The following is a 17210-nucleotide window of genomic DNA, read 5'->3' on the forward strand; positions in this document are numbered from 1 at the left end:
GCATCAGCGATCTCCCGGACGTCATCCTTGAGGAGATCATCTCGCTTCTCCCCACCAAGGATTGCTGCCGCACACAAGTCCTCTCAACTCGGTGGCGCCCTCTATGGCGCACCACGCCCCTCAATATCGACTGTGATCAGATATCTGTCCTTCCTGAATTTGATCTCATGAGAGCCATCGTCTCTTCTCACTAGTAGGGCCCCGTTCAATGCCTCTGCATCCCGACAAGCTACCTGCTGTCCATACCCGGCAAGGTGGACGCTTGGCTGACATCCCCTGAATTCAGAAAACTCTAGCAGTTTGAGTTCTACCATTACCACAAAAGTTTCATACCACGAACATACCAAGAATTCGTGCCCACACCACCGTTGTCCATCTCGTGGTTTTCCTCCTCTCTCCACACCGCCACCTTCGCCCGGTGCCATCTACCACACGATCTGGTACAAATGCTTCAACTCCCATTGCTAAAAAAAACTTTCGCTTGTGGTGGTTTATTTGTCGGAGGCCTCACTGCACAGCATCATCCACTCCAGTTGCCCTGCCCTAGAGCGCTTGCTGATTGTTTTGGGAATAGAAATCAGTATCATTTGTCTCCAAATAAAGTCACCTCACCTTAAAAGCAATGGAATTTGTTTTGAAGGACAGCAGCTCATCATCGAAGATGCTCCTTGATAATTGTTATACACCTTCAGAAATAACTGTCGTCTCTGCGCCCAAACTGGAGACCTTGGGTGTAATTCATGACCCGTTTAATAATCACACAGAGTTGGTGTTTGGCTCCTCACCTTTTCAGGTACCTTATATTATCATCTACACATTTGTAATCATATGCTGCATTTTTCATTTGTGCGCATAAGTTTTATATCATCTTGGAGTACACTTTGGGTACTAATATAATGTTATATGCTCAATGAAGAGTTCGTCCATTGATAGCCTATCAATGTTGTTGGATTCTGTCAAGATCATATATATCAGAATGTATAGTTTTGATCTAGACATAATTATTGGCTTGTTGCGATGCTTTCGATCTCTGGAGAATTTATACATAGAGGTTATGATTTCATCCACATTGAAAGCCCGTATATATTGTACTAGAATTAACTGTTCAGCTGTCATTCTTTCGACATACTCTTTTTACAGACCTTAACTGTTTTCAATCTTCATGTCTACTTAGGCAGAACCACATGGAGAAAAACATATAACCAATCGTTGGCGTAATAAGAACAAGGATTTTCTCAGTTCTCATGACATTCTTTTGAGGACAATAACGATGGGACGATATGCATCCAACCAGGCAAATAGAAGCTTGGTCACATTCTTCCTGCTGAATGCGAGGTTACTATTGTCCATGAGGCTTAATTTTTACAGCAAGAGATTTCTCACGGACAAACATGTTGAATAGCAAAAAAAGAATTTTCAGGTGGACAAATGGGCTTCTAAACGTGCTCGGCTTCTATTTACAACAAGTTGTAGACATCCTAAAATAATTTTTTTTTGCACAGGATGTTGATTTTATGGATCAGACCGATCCATTTGTTTGTGACTCGAAAAAAGAGTGGTTGGGTTAGATGTTACTGTCATGTTCAATCTGGGTTTTGTCTAAAAGTTTGATGAACAATTAATCCTTGGCCTTTTTGTACCATTTGTATGCTTGACATGCATGTTGTTGCCCTCGTACTCCCCTCCACCTGCCACTACACTGCCGCATCTTCCATGGCTGCTCTTCGTTCCCATCCGAGGCCTTGCCGTCATTCTCCGCCTTGGTTAGCTCGCTATGCTCGCCGCCGTCTGGTGTTGTCAACATGGTCAACAACCAAGAGGAATCAGGAGATGACTGTACGTGGAGAGGCTGGCAGTAGGGACCCACCAGGGTCATTGCATTTCGCAAGCAGGTGCCTCGTTATTACAAGCCAAAACAATACTTCCTCCTAATTGTTTGACAACTAGGTTCCACGCCATTGTCAATGTAGTCAATAAACGAGAAAATTACACAATGAGCGGATAACACCAGGGACCTAGCAGCTCGCCCAGTTGTTTTTCAGTTTCATAGACGGAGCTCAACTGCATGCTGTGCGGGGGCTGTGGCCCGTCTAGCCCACGCTTATGCTTTTATTAAGCACATGACAAGCCCAGTTGATATTTTTTTGTTTCTGAAATTTGCTAGCCCAGTTCTTTTTTTTGGAGAATACCAAAACCGAGGCCTACATGCTTTTCTCAGCCCTGCTGGGCTGCAAATCTTTCAAGACGAGGAGGGATAAGAAATAGGCTTCCCCAGAAAACGGGCTATAAGTTGTAAGAAATGGGCTGCAAATTTTTAAACCAAACCCAACCGGCAATTTCATTAAAATATCATTTTTTTTCAAGATTTCTCTACTCTCTACTCTTATAAAAACCAAAGCCAACTGCCAATTACATTAAAATATCATCTTTTCACCCACAAGATAAACTACTCATACAAATGCATCTTCATGTTCCGTGCAACGAACGGGCATCTTGCTAGTTAAGATTCTAAACTTCATTCATTTTTTTTGCGGACAATTGTTTTTTGAATTTTATTTTGATATAATTGTTTGAAAACTATTTTTAACGTGACTCAAAATTTTGTGATTAAAAGAGTTCGGACCCCACCGAAATATGCAAAATTTCGTTGAATTTTTTAGCAGTGCCCAGAATATATGGTCTGTAATGCTAATAAAAAGAATATGGGCTTCAAATATCCTCAAGAATTAGCAAATGGGTTGTAAATTATTGAAAATAATGGCTAATGGGTTGTATGCTGTTTTCCACAGATTTGGAGGCTGACTTCTGGGCCTACTAGGTTGACGATGACGCTGTCCTAAAATTTTTTTGACACGTACGCAAGGCTTTGTCAACTTAGTCAACACACAGCAGTGACTGTCGGATGTCCATCCAACGGCCGTCGTGCTTCTTCAATCTCTGATCTTCCTACTCCAGCCGCACAAACCAGCGCCAGCGGGACTGCCTTCTCCCTCCTCTCGTGGCTGGCTGTGCTGCCGCCAGGCCATCCCTCTAACGACCCACACATCCTGTTATTTTTCGGCAACGTCAGCCTCACCCCGCAGCCGACCAGTCAGCGCTCGTTCTCCCCTCAGCGTGGGCATCCGCTGCGGTGTCTTCACCGGCTCCGGGTGGTTCTCTTCCTGGGCCCCGCCCTCGTCCACCGCGTTTGTGCTCTCGGCGCGGCGAGGTCAACATGGTCAACAAACAACAGCCATCGGAAGAGGCTGATAGTAGGGGCCCACACAGGAAAATGCCTCCTTATTACACGCAAAATAATGATTCCTCCACCTGATAGCTGGGACCCACTAGAAGGGTCTCTATATTTCATGCAAAAAACATTCCCCCCGCTGTCAGCTCGGACCCACCGGAAATGCCTCCTTATTACACAAAAAAAATGAATACTCCCCCTGCTAGCTGGGACTCACCTTGGTGGGAGGCTGACTTGTAGGCCTACTAAGTTTACGGGGACGGAGGGCTTTGTCAACTTAATCAATATGAACGACTCTAGCTCCAGAGACCGTACGATGTCCATCCAACAGCCGTAGTGCTTCTTCAACCTCTGGTCTTTGTGCTCCAACCGCCCAAAGCAGCGCCGGTCGTGCCGCGTGCTCCTGCCTCCCGTGGCCGGCTGTGATGCCGCAGAGGCCTCACCGCCCCCTCCTACTCCCACCGCTGGCCAGGCCATCCTTCTACTCACCCACACCCCCTGTTATTCTGCAGCGACGACAGCCTCACCCTCGTACTCCTCTTCGCGTGGGCATCCACTGCTGCGTCTTCCCCGGCTCCGCGTCGTCCCCTTCCTAGGCCTCGCCGTCGTCCACCGACATGGTGCTCTCGGCGCGGGGTGGTCAATGTGGTCAACAACCGACTTCCATCGGAAGAGTATTGTGCGTGGAGAGGCTGACAGCTGGGTCCACGGCGGCCGCAAGGAAGTGCCTCCTTATTACGCGCAAAATAATTATTCCTCCACCTGACAGCAGGGACCCACCGGATGGGCCACCAGAATTTCTCGAAAAAACATTTCCCCCCTGACTGCTGGGACCCACCAGCTACATCTTCGCATGCAAGGAAGTGCGTCCGAGCAAAAAAAAACCAAAACGATTCGCCCCCGACTGCTGGGACCCATCAGCTACATCTTCACAGGCAAGGAAGTGCCTGAAGGTCAGGACCCACCTGGTTGAAGCGTACGTAGCTTTGTCATTCTGGTCGCGAAAGTGTACGTACATACTAGTCGATGTAGAGGCACGCACGTGTCGTAGTAGAGGCGCGCACGTGTCGATGTAGAGGCGTGCACATAGCATGTACACGTACGTATAGCAGCGAGGGTGCAAGAAAGAAAATATGGCCACGTACGTACATACGGGCAGGGTCTCGGACGCCTACTCACGCATACGTACATGGCTGGGTCGGAACAGAGAAACAGCATCGTCGTCGTGTTCATGGGGAGCCAACCGGCTGGGTCGTCGTGTACATGTTCATCGGGAGGGCTTGGACGGAACAGGCAATGGAAACGAGGCCTGGTGTACCGCACAATGGAGGAAACAGACCTCCTACATTCGGAACGGGGTCCTGTTGATCGGGAGGGGTGTGGTGTACCGCAAAACGGAGGAAACAGACCTCCTACGGTCGAAACGGGGGTCCTGTTGATCGGGAGGGGTGTGGCGTACCACAAAACGGACGAAACGGACTTGTGCTGGAGCGCTACAGTCGAAACGGGGGTCCTGTTGATCGGAAGGGGTGTGGCGTGCTGCAAAACGGACGAAACAGACCTCCTACTGTCGAAACGGGGGTCCTGTTGATCGGGAGGGGTGTGGCGTACCGCAAAACGGAGGAAACGGACCTCCTATGGTCGAAACGGGGGTCCTGTTCATCGGGAGGGGTGTGGCGTACCGCAAAACGGGACTCCACGGGATATTGTTCATCTCCACGTCGACCTCCTCTAGCCTCCACGGGCTACCGTCGACCTCCTCCAGCCTACACGGGCTCCTGTTCATCCAGCCTCCACCGCGCGCCACTCCACCGGCTACTGTTCAACCAACCCTCCACCGTCTACTGTTCATCCACCTGTCAGGACCCCGATCCTATGCCACACCGATCTAGCATGTAACACCTCATATCACTTTGCAGCCTCACGCACAGTATTCCCACGGGTATCGCCTTACCAGGCCCGGGACCGTTTGCGCCTTTTGGCTCACGTATATGATAGTGTCGCTAGCATCCATATGACAAAGAACCCGGGCTGACATGGCTAGTCATGAACCCAAAGTGGCACTAACTTACAGGGACAGGCATACATGACCCAGCAACGAACGTGTCGGTCATCATCGAGTGAATCCGGGCTGTAGCACTGGGCTAGCAGGACTCTGGTAGTCATCACGTGACATTTCCCCGTAGGGACAGACACAGGAACGAAGAATGACACATGCCGGCCAGCCTAAGTGTTCCGGAGCAGTAGAAAGCTACCATGGCTCAGTGGAAGCACTAGGAGACATTTCCTGGTAAGAGAGGCTACCAAGGATCAACAACTAGATAGTCAGATCCCACACATACCAAGCATTTCAATAACATACACACAATATGCTCGATATGTGCAAAATTCAACATGGCATCACAACATGACTCTACAACTCAAGTATTATTCAGTAGGCTCCGAGGAGCGAGATATTACAAACATGGGTCTCACGACCCAACACTCAGAGCATACAAGTCAAAGCACAAGTGGAAGCTTAACATGTCTGAGTACAGACATCTACAAATGAAAAAGGCTGAGAAGCCTGACTATCTACCAGATCCTGCCGAAGGCACAAGATCGTAGTTGAGGTAACAAGCTAAACGTCGAAGTCCATGTGGAACTACTAGCGAGACTGAAGTCTCTCTGCAAAAACATAAATTAAGCAACGTGAGTACAAATGTACCCAGCAAGACTTACATCAGAACTAAATACATATGCATCATTATCAACAAAGGGGTGGTGGGGTTTAACTGCAGCAAGCCAGCTTTTACTCGGTGGCTATCCTAAACTACGACTGCAAGTAACTCTTTTTAGGTGGTGCACACGAGTCCACATATTCACCATATCAATACACCACTATGGATCCACTCCCGTCTCCCTACGAGAACGCCATCCATAGCACTCACGCTTATCTTGTGCATTTTAAAGTATCCACTTTCACTTGTCTATGAACTGTGTAGGCAACCCAGAAGTCCATTACCACGGACACGGCTACTCGAATAGATCATATTAACCCTGCAGGGGTGTACTTCTTCACACACGCTCTCACCACTTACCGCCGTTTACACGACATGTACTCGGCAACCTTCAAGCAGAAGCCTAGCGAGGGTGTCGGCCACGACCTGACTAATCACACAAGCCTCTCGTCCAGGTTTATCGCCTATTCGGGTTCCATCCGCAAGGAGATCCGGCCGGGGTGTCGCTCACGGCCCCAAACGATGTGACTAGGGTTCCCAAGCCCACCATCCGGGTGCCACTTGGTACACCGTGCCACCGTTCCTAGTCTGTCCCAAGCCCACCTGTACTGGGTGCCACCTGGTAGACTACTAACACTAGCTACAAACACCAGAAACTAGTGGCAACTCCTAGACAGAGATCGAGTTGATTAATAAGTCGAGAGAGCTTGGACCGCCCGGAGCCCAATGTGTGGTAGTAAGTGTTCATGGATCAAAAACACAGAACTCAATTCCTGAGGACGGCTTCAAAGAGACAACCCACCACGTACTCCTACATGGCCTCTCACCGCTACCTTTACCAAATCGTGTTCACACACTTAGCTCACACACAGTAGGACATGTTCACACAGCTCCAATTCATCCCCGATGAATCAGACCTGACTCAACTCTAAGCAGTAGCAGGCATGACAAACAAGCATGAATGAGTAGGCACATCAGGGCTCAAACAACTCCTACTCATGCTAGTGGGTTTCATCTATTTACTGTGGCAATGACAAATCATGTAGAGGAAACGGGGTTCAACTACCGCAGCATGTAATAGTTGGATCATTGTTATCCTAATGCAGTAAAAGAGAGCAGGAGCGAGAGAGTGGGATTGTATCGGAATGAACAAGGGGTTTTGCTTGCCTGGCACTTCTGAAGATAGTATATTTCTTCATCGGTCTCATCGAACTCATCATCGAAACCACGTCTATCGAGAGGGGACAAACACCGGAAAACAAGGAAGAACACAAACAATGCAATGCACAATATGATGCATGATCATGACATGTCAAAATGCTGTGATTTGAGCTGATGCAACTATCAACAGGTTAAATGAAGTTGGTTTGAACCCTAGGTTCAAATTCAAACTCCATATGTGGATATTCATATGCCATTTATATGATTTGTGCTAAACAACAGCTATAAGTTGTTCTAACATGCATGAAAATGGTACAGATGGATAGATTGGATTTTTTGATCATTTTTCATATATAAATTATTTCATTCTGAGTTACGGTTGAATTTATATGAATTTTTGAAGTTTTGGATATATTCTGGAATTTCCTGAATAAGAATAAATCCAGTAAATGATTTATTGCATCAGCATCGCGTCATGGTGACGTCAGGAGTCAACGAGGACGGTCCAGGTCAAACCTGACCAATGGGTCCCACGTGTCAGTGTCATTAGACTAACTAATTTTAGTTAGTCCTAATCCTAGGTTGATTAGCAGGGCAGGCCCCACCTGTCATAGAACCAGCGGGGTCAAACTAGGGTCAACCCGAGTCAAACTCACCGGAGTTGACCCGAGACTCGTCGCTGGCAGGGCCAGGAATGGTGGAGAGCGTTGGTTTTCGCCCTCCGGCGACCAAACGTGCAGCGGTTTGGATTGGCGTGATGCTGGTGCTCGTCTGCATCCAACGGAGCCATCAGCTCATGCCGGAGAGCACCAGAACGACGATTGCAAAGGGAAGTGCGGTGGCTGGAGTTCGCCGAGCTCGGGCTCGGCACTACGGTGCATGGCAGGAGCAGCTAGAGGGGTTTTGGGATTCTGGCGTTGCGTTGAGCAAGTCTGTGTGCTCAGTTGCAGCTCTAGGTGACGGTGGCCATGGCGGTGATATGGCCGACGGAGCCAAGCTCTTGGCCGTGACAGGCAACAGCGTTAGCGGGAGGAAAAGAGCCAGGGGAGAGAGGGGATCGACGTAACAGCTCACAGCGGATTGAATGAAGCGGTTGGTGAGCTCGAGGGCATCCTTGTTGCTGCGAATCGAGCGACGGCGATCGTCGGCGGTCGAGGAGGGAAACGGCAGAGCTGGCAGCATCCTGGGGCTTTCGGCGCCTTCCGTCTTGGTGAGGATGGAGAGGGGGACGAGGCGGAGCTTCCTGGCGCGTCGTCGAGGCAGGGCAGTGGCGGTGGCCGCGGTGGAGCTCGTCGGCGGTGGCGGCGCGGTTCGGGTGAGCTCAGGGGAGAAAGCCAGGGGAGAGAGAGCAGCGAGTGAGGGAGAGGGGACAGGGGCTTCGGGTGTCTCCGTGGTGCTGGTAGAAGGCATGGGGCTCCCAGGTGGAAGCAGGAGGTGGCCGGGGGCTCTTGGGCGCGCGCCATGCCTCGCCTCTGCCTTCTGGCAGAGGTGAGAGATGACTGGCAGCGGCGCTGGGCTGGGCCGGCCAGGTGGGCTGCCTACTGGGCCGTCCAGGTAAGCCAGGTAAGTTTCTCTCTCTCTCTTTTTTTTCCTGTTTTCTATTTTTCTATAACTTTGTGGCTTTTCTAAAAATACTTAGGCATTTTCAAAAATCACCAAACTGCACATGCCCATTGTTTAGAACATATCCAACATGGAACATTTCAGTTTGGTATTATTTGGACGTTTAAAATATTATATAGCATTTAAATGCCCAAATGCAAATAGAGTATGATTTAATTCAGTGACCCAATGTTGTCCTAAAAAATGTGAACCAATTTTGCCAGAGGTTCTAACCCAGGACAAAATGATGGACATTTTAGAAGGGCATTTCAGGTTCATTGAAAAAGATTTTAGTAAACCCTAGTTGTCTTCAGGGGGGTGCTGGGGGTTTTGTCATCCCCATTTCAACTTTCAGTGAAAAGTAAACATGATGCAACACCAGATGCTAGCACTAGGCATGGTCAGAACTAGGGATGTGACAACTCACCCCCACTAAACAAGAATCTCATCCCGAGATTCAAGCATAGGGTAAGATGAAGGGGAACGCAAACTAACACAATCGTCATGATCCAGGGTGCACTTCATAAGAACGTTGATTCGATCACCATCTTTGTCTCGATGTCTTGCTCTGAGATCTCCATCTAACATGACAACAAGAGGAAACGGACAACTCCAGAAGAATCGATCTTCTCGAAGATCAATCAACTTAGGATCAACTCACAGAGTGAGTCATAGAAACATCTCTCGAGTTGAGGCACGAAGCATACATCTAGAGGAATGGAGTGGAACATATGACAAAGGTTCACTAGGTAGACAACAATTCCACACTTAAGAGGGTGGTGAATGGTTTTCAACGTAGCAAGGAGTTGAATTGCCATGATACCATAACAAGACATTTTGGAGGAGGTGACTCGTGGAATCATGCCTTAAGTGGCAAATAGAATTACCTTTGAAAAAGAGATCATTGAAACTCTTTATACCAGCCTATGGCAATTCTCGAGCGATCGTTTGGAGGGGTTCGGTAGAATGGCATACCCGGATTAGAATGGATGATGTGGATTACCTTGTTGAAAACAACACAAGGGATGATTTTAGTAACTGGGGAGAAGCTCAACAATAGAGAGTGAGTCCACTCTTTGAAAAGTTATAGCATAACCGAGGAAACTGAGAGCAATCCCAGTTAGTGCCGATGATAACACCTAGCGCTTGTGCGTGCTCTCAAGAACTTGAGCACTTCCATATTCATCAAGGTATTACCAATATCCGTGTCAAGGATCCTGGCAACACAACGTACTACCATGATGAATGCCAGTAGAAGATACAGATGCAAAGGAAGATAACACCTTCTTAGATTTCACCTTGGCGGGGCCAAGGCGACAAAATCTGGATGATCGACCGGGAGACATTTAGCACTCCGCTTCTAATGTTCTCCTTGATGTGCTAGCGCAACCCATTTATTAAACTGGGTTGATATCTAGGACATCAAGTAAAGGTCGGACTTCGGGAACACAGAAATCATAAGGAATAACTACAAAAGTAAATTCATATGAAATCCTCATGGGGAGGTGGCCAACTTTCTCAATCAAGATACTACAATAATAGGTCTTCCGGCTGGGTGTGTTGGCCACGACATCCACTTAACCGGTTACAGAGAGACCATTATTATAGTTCTTGGGAAATGTTCCAACCATCATATCTGCCTGAGATTCAGATCTAGTTGGTGTCAGAATAATCCAGACTCATCGAGTCTAGGAAGAAGAATTAAAGTTTGCAACACAAATCGACGAGATGACGTTGCGAGATTCTCAGGAAATGAACTACGATCGCAGCAAGGACCAAAACATGAGCTGGTTCTGCTACACACATGTGAACATGCTGTCCCAGACAAACATGATCACATGGTAGTCTTACAATAAAACACTACCGAGTCCTGGTAGGGAACCATCATCGGGGATATCGAAGTCTTGTGCATTACCATGGATTAGCACTTAACTCCTTTTCCTGAACAAATCAGTCACTGGCTTGGTATGCTAAGGAATCCATATGGAGTGGAGGTAATTAATCTACAATCCATAGAATACATTCGCACATGCATAACTGACTTGGGATGGTACCAGAGGAAACAAAACCTATCTTTCTTGAACTCACAGCGACAACTTGCACCAAATGCACATGAATTCGAGGAAGTCACTTCTTCCATCCAAACATATACCTCATGAACGGAACATGAGGCAATGCTTTAAAAGTTTCCAACACTAGCTGGATGCTCAACACGAATCATGGAGATGATGAAAATGTTGTCAATGGGCTCAACAACAAATTATCGAGATTTCCATATAAATGGAATTCCACAATTATGTGAACAAGGTGATAGAATTGGTCAGATCCAGAGATGTAATGGTGTATGCTCGAGGGATTAACCGCGAGTAAGACAACATTACGAACATCGTTGGTTCTGTTTTGATTTGGGTATAGCCCACACTCAAATCAAAGTTTTGGCAAGACAATAGGTCCAACAACTGGTCACAAGGATCAATTGATGAAGATATCATCTTTCTTCAACACACATACAAGATATCCCTTTAAATGAACTAAACCGGACAAGCTTCCATCTTCCAACTCTCCAAGTTGTTGTTCAGCTTAACCAACTAGCTCAGGGGTACCCAACACAGATTCTTGGAGAAGGGGTGGTTTCAAGGAACCAACTTGATCACAAACTCAACATAGCAGTCAGGTGGCGACCTGGTGATACTTCCGAGAAGATATTTGGAAAATCACGAACCATCGATATGTTACTAAGCTCGAGAACAATCTTGCTTTTTAGGGCAAGATGATATGATCAAAAGAGCGAGGGATTGGCACAATCCTAACTTATTGATCGAGGAGTGCACCGGAGATAAGGACTAGGTAGCACAATCTATCTTAGAATGATGATTCAAAACTAACACGCTAAGAATGAAATTATTGTCCTTTAACTACCAAGCAACAGAGTTGCTAGGAGTATAGATTCCACACATCATAGTTCACTTGTCGGCATTCCGATTCAACAACACGGGGACCGAGGAATGAATAATGATGGCAAGAAGTATCACTGCACCAAGAATTCATTAGATGATGTGTAATTCCTATGATTTTCTTGACATAAAGAGGGTAATACTTCAGGGTAGAACAGAACAAAAACTGGATTAATATTTTGATCTCCGGAGTATGACTACTTTGACCCAATCCTAGATAAGGATGAGGTACTGGAGTTCATTTCTCCTAGTGATTCTGGGATAGAATGGCTTGACAGAACACAAGAATAATAGGCATCGATGAACGAAGGCACGCATACTCTTGACTATCAATTGATAGACGAAGGTCAGAAAACAACTAAAGAGGGACAACTCAAAGGAACATATGATTTTCTGAGTTGTGGATGCATGGATTAGCATGTCGAACGAGTTCAACATATTTCTTCCAGATAACCCATGGAGAAAGGTAGTACTGACAGAGTCGCAATATAGAATGGAGAACCCATCGAGAGCACTCCTGTTGTGATCTTTTGATCCAACAAACATCTGCTGTAAGTGGTTCATAGTATTTGGAAGAAGGAAATACCACGGACCTCGAGGACTAATGCAAAGGTCACTAATAACCTAAGGGAGCTAGCAATTACTATCAACATGAAGTAAGTAGGGTGAATCTCGGGTTCAAAACCCAGAAGTGGAATACCTACATACTAAGTGGCATCACGGGATGCTTTCGAGAATGATGGCCAGAGTCATCACAATGGAAACAGAATTCATGGCTAGATCACTAGATGATCCCCTAAAAAACCTAGGGTCATAATAATAACTCCAACATATATGTCGAGGCAGTAAAGTACCTCAACTCACTGATTTGTTTGATTAATCTGACCAAAGGGACATCGGGAATGGGATGAAGGAACTTGCAAATGCATCAGACTGTTTAGAAACCTGGGATGACTCGGACAACATAACGGCTGCAAATGCTCAAAAGAATTTGAGACATGCTACAAAAATGGTGGCATAACCACTCAGAGGCACAATATCAAGGTTCCGAGATCAACTATGAGCACACAGAGGTAGTCGGAACTGGACGGAGGCTTAAATCCAACAATCTTATAAGTCTATGGATTAGTAACATGTGATCCTGATAGAAACAAGAGAAAGCCTAGTTACTTAACCCCGCAGGAAAGATAAGATGACTCAGATCAGAAGGGCATAAGGTATAAGGAGTAAAAAGAGCCTTATGTTCCACCCCACAATCAATTCCCTTATATAACTAAAGAATTTCTAGACTCAACTTCGACCAGTTTGGCTTGGTAATCCTAGAGGCAGTCAAGCTCTGATACCAAAGCTGTCAGGACCCTGATCCTATGCCACACCGATCTAGCATGTAACACCTCATCTCACTTTGCGGCCTCATGCACGGTATTCCCACGGGTGTCGCCTTACCAGGCCCGGGACCGTTTGCGCCTTTTGGCTCACGTACTGGATAGTGTCGCTAGCATCCATATGACAAAGAACCCGGGCTGACATGGCTAGTCGTGAACCCAAAGTGGCACTAACTTACAGGGACAGGCATACATGACCCAGCAACGAACGTGTCGGTCATCAGCGAGTGAATCCGGGCTGTAGCACTGCGCTAGCAGGACTCCGGTAGTCATCAAGTCACATTTCCCCGTAGGTACAGACACAGGAACAAAGAAGGACACGTGCCGGCTAGCCTAAGTGTTCCGGAGCAGTAGAAAGCTACCAGGGCTCAGTGGAAGCACTAGGAGACATTTCCCGGTAAGAGAGGCTACCAAGGATAAACAACTAGATAGTCAGATCCCACACATACCAAGCATTTCAATAACATACACACAATATGCTCGATATGTGCAAATACAACATGGCATCACAACATGACTCTACAACTCAAGTATTTATTTAGTAGGCTCCGAGGAGCGAGATATTACAAACATGGGTCTCACGACCCAACATTCAGAGCATACAAGTCAAAGCACAAGTGGAAGCTTAACATGTCTGAGTACAGACATCTACAAATGAAAAAGGCTGACAAGCCTGACTATCTACCAGATCCTGCCGAAGGCACAAGATCGTAGTTGAGGTAACAAGCTAAACATCGAAGTCCACGTGGAACGACTAGCGATACTGAAGTCTCTCTACAAAAACATAAATTAAGCAACGTGAGTACAAATGTACCCAGCAAGACTTACATCAGAACTAACTACATATGCATCATTTTCAACAAAGGGGTGGTGGGGTTTAACTGCAGCAAGCCGGCTTTGACTCGGTGGCTATCCTGAACTATGACTGCAAGCACCTCTTTTGACGTGGCGCACACGAGTCCACATATTCACCATATCAATACACCACTATGGATCCACTCCCGTCTCCCTACGAGAACGCCATCCATAGCACTCACGCTTATCTTGTGCATTTTAAAGTATCCACTTTCACTTGTTTATGAACTGTATAGGCAACCCAGAAGTCCTTTACCGTGGACACGGCTATTCAAATAGATCATATTAACCCTGCAAGGGTGTACTTCTTCACACACACTCTCACCACTTACCGCCGTTTACACGACATGTACTCGGCAACCTTCAAGCGGAAGCCTAGCGAGGGTGTCGGCCACGACCTGACTAATCACACAAGCCTCTCGTCCAAGTTTATCGCCTATTCGGGTTCCATCCGCAAGGAGATCCGGCCGGGGTGTCGCTCACGGCCCCAAACGATGTGAGCAGGGTTCCCAAGCCCACCATCCGGGTGCCACTTGGTACACCGTGCCACCGTGCCTAGCCTGTCTCAAGCCCACCTGTACCAGGTGCCACTTGGTAGACTACTACCACTACCTACAAACACCAGAAACTAGTTGCAACTCCTGGACAGAGATCGAGTTGATTAATAAGTCGAAAGAGCTTGGAGCGCCCGGAGGCCAATGTGTGGTAGTAACTGTTCATGGATCACAAACACAGAACTCAGTTCCTAAGGACGGATTCAATGAGACAACCCACCATGTACTCCTACATGGCCTCTCACCGCTACCTTTACCAAATCGTGTTCACACACTTAGCTCACACACAGTAGGACATGTTCACACACCTCCAATTCATCCCCGATGAATCAGACCTGACTCGACTCTAAGCAGTAGCAGGCATGAAAAACAAGCATGAATGAGTAGGCACATCAGGGCTCAAACAACTCCTACTCATGCTAGTGGGTTTCATCTATTTACTGTGGCAATGACAGATCATGTAGAGGAAAGGGTGTTCAACTACCGCAGCATGTAACAGTTGGATCGTTGTTGTCCTAATGCAGTAAAAGAGAGCAGGAGCAAGAGAGTGGGATTGTATCATAATGAACAAGGGGGTTTTGCTTGCTTGGCACTTCTGAAGATAGTATATTTCTTCATCTGTGTCATCGAACTCATCGTCGAAACCACGTCTATCGAGAGGGGAGAAACACCGGCAAACATTGAAGAACACAATCAATGCAATGCATAATATGATGCATGATCATGACATGTCAAAATGCTGTGATTTGAGCTAATGCAACTATCAACAGGTTAAATGAAGTTGGTTTGAACCCTAGGTTCAAATTCAAACTCCATATGTGGATATTCATATGCCATTTATATGATTTGTGCTAAACAGCAGCTATAAGTTGTTCTAACATGCATGAAAATGGTACATATGGATAGATTGGATTTTTCTGATCATTTTTCATATATAAATTATTTCATTATGAGTTACGGTTGAATTTATATGATTTTTTGAAGTTTTGGATATATTCTGGAATTTCCTGAATAAGAATAAATCCAGTAAATGATCTATTGCATCAGCATCGCGTCATGGTGACGTCAGCAGTCAACGGGGATGGTCCAGGTCAAACCTGACCAGTGGGTCCTACGTGTCAGTGTCATTAGACTAACTAATTTTAGTTAGTCCTAATCCTAGGTTAATTAGCACAGCGGTTTGGGCCGAACCAGCGGGGTCAAACTGGGGTCAACCCGGGTCAAACTCGCCGAAGTTGACCCGGGACTCGTCGCTGGCAGGGCCAGGAACGGCGGAGAGCGTCGGTTTTCGCCCTCCGGTGACCAAACGTGCAGCGGTTTGGCTTGGTGTCATGCTGGTGCTCGTCCGCATCCAACGGAGCCATCAGCTCATGCCGGAGAGGACCAGAACGACAATGGCGAAGGGAAGTGCGGTGGCCGGAGTTCGGCGAGCTCGGGCTCGGCACTACGATGCATGGCAGGAGCAGCTAGAGGGGGTTTTGGGATTCTGGTGTTGTGCTGAGCACGTCTATGTGCTCAGTTGCAGCTCTAGGTGACGGTGGCCACGGCGGTGACATGGCCGGCGGAGCCGGGCTCTCGGCCGTGACAAGCAATGGCGTTAGCTGGAGGAAAAGAGCCAGGGGAGAGAGGGGATCGATGTAACAGCTCACAGCGGATCAAATGAAGCGGTTGGTGAGCTCAGGGGCATCCTTGTTGCTGCGAATCGAGCGACGGCGATCGGCGGCTGAGGAGGGGAACGGCGGAGCTGGCAGCATCCAGGGGCTTCCGGCGCCTTCCGTCTTGGTGAGGATGGAGAGGGGGACGAGGCGGAGCTTCCTAGCACGTCGTCGGGGCAGGGCAGTGGCGGTGGCGGCGGTGGAGCTCGTCGGCGGTGGCGGCGCGGTTCTTGGGAGCTCCAGGGAGAGAGCCAGGGGAGAGAGAGCAGCGAGTGAGGGAGAGGGGACAGGGGCTTCGGGTGTCTCCGTGGCGTTGGTAGAAGGCCCGGGTCTCCCAGGTGGAAGCAGGAGGTGGCCGGGGGCTCTCGGGCGCGCGCCACGCCTCGCCTCTGCCTTCTGGCAGAGGTGGGAGATGACTAGCAGCGGCGCTGGGCTGGGCCGGCCAGGTGGGCTGCCTACTGGGCCGTCCAGGTAAGCCAGGTAAGTTTCTCTCTCTCTCTCTTTTATTTCCTGTTTTCTATTTTTCTGTAACTTTGTGGCTTTTCTAAAAATACTTAGGCATTTTCAAAAATCACCAAACTGCACATGCCCATTGTTTAGAACATATCCAACATGGAACATTTCAGTTTGGGATTATTTGGATGTTTAAAATATTATATAGCATTTAAATGCCCAAATGCAAATAGAGTATGATTTAATTCAGTGACCCAATGTTGTCCTAAAAAAATGTGAACCAATTTTGCCAGAGGTTCTAACCGAGGACAAAATGATGGACATTTTAGAAGGGCATTTCAGGTTCATTGAAAAAGATTTTAGTAAACCCTAGTTGTCTTCAGGGGGGTGCTGGGGGTTCTGTCATCCCCATTTCAACTTTCTGTGAAAAGTAAACATGATTCAACACCAGATGCTAGCACTATGCATGGTCAGAACTAGGGATGTGACACCACCCCTCCACCGTCTACTCTTCATCCAACCCTCCACACCACGGGGTCCTGTTCAAACCCCCTCCACGGCCACCCCTCCACCGTCTACTGTTCATCCAACCCTCCACACCACGGGGTCCTGTTCATCCAGAGGCAATGCCACCGCTCACTG

This window comes from Triticum dicoccoides, chromosome 3B, assembly GCF_002162155.2.
Source record: "Triticum dicoccoides isolate Atlit2015 ecotype Zavitan chromosome 3B, WEW_v2.0, whole genome shotgun sequence".
NCBI classification, from domain to species: domain Eukaryota; kingdom Viridiplantae; phylum Streptophyta; class Magnoliopsida; order Poales; family Poaceae; genus Triticum; species Triticum dicoccoides.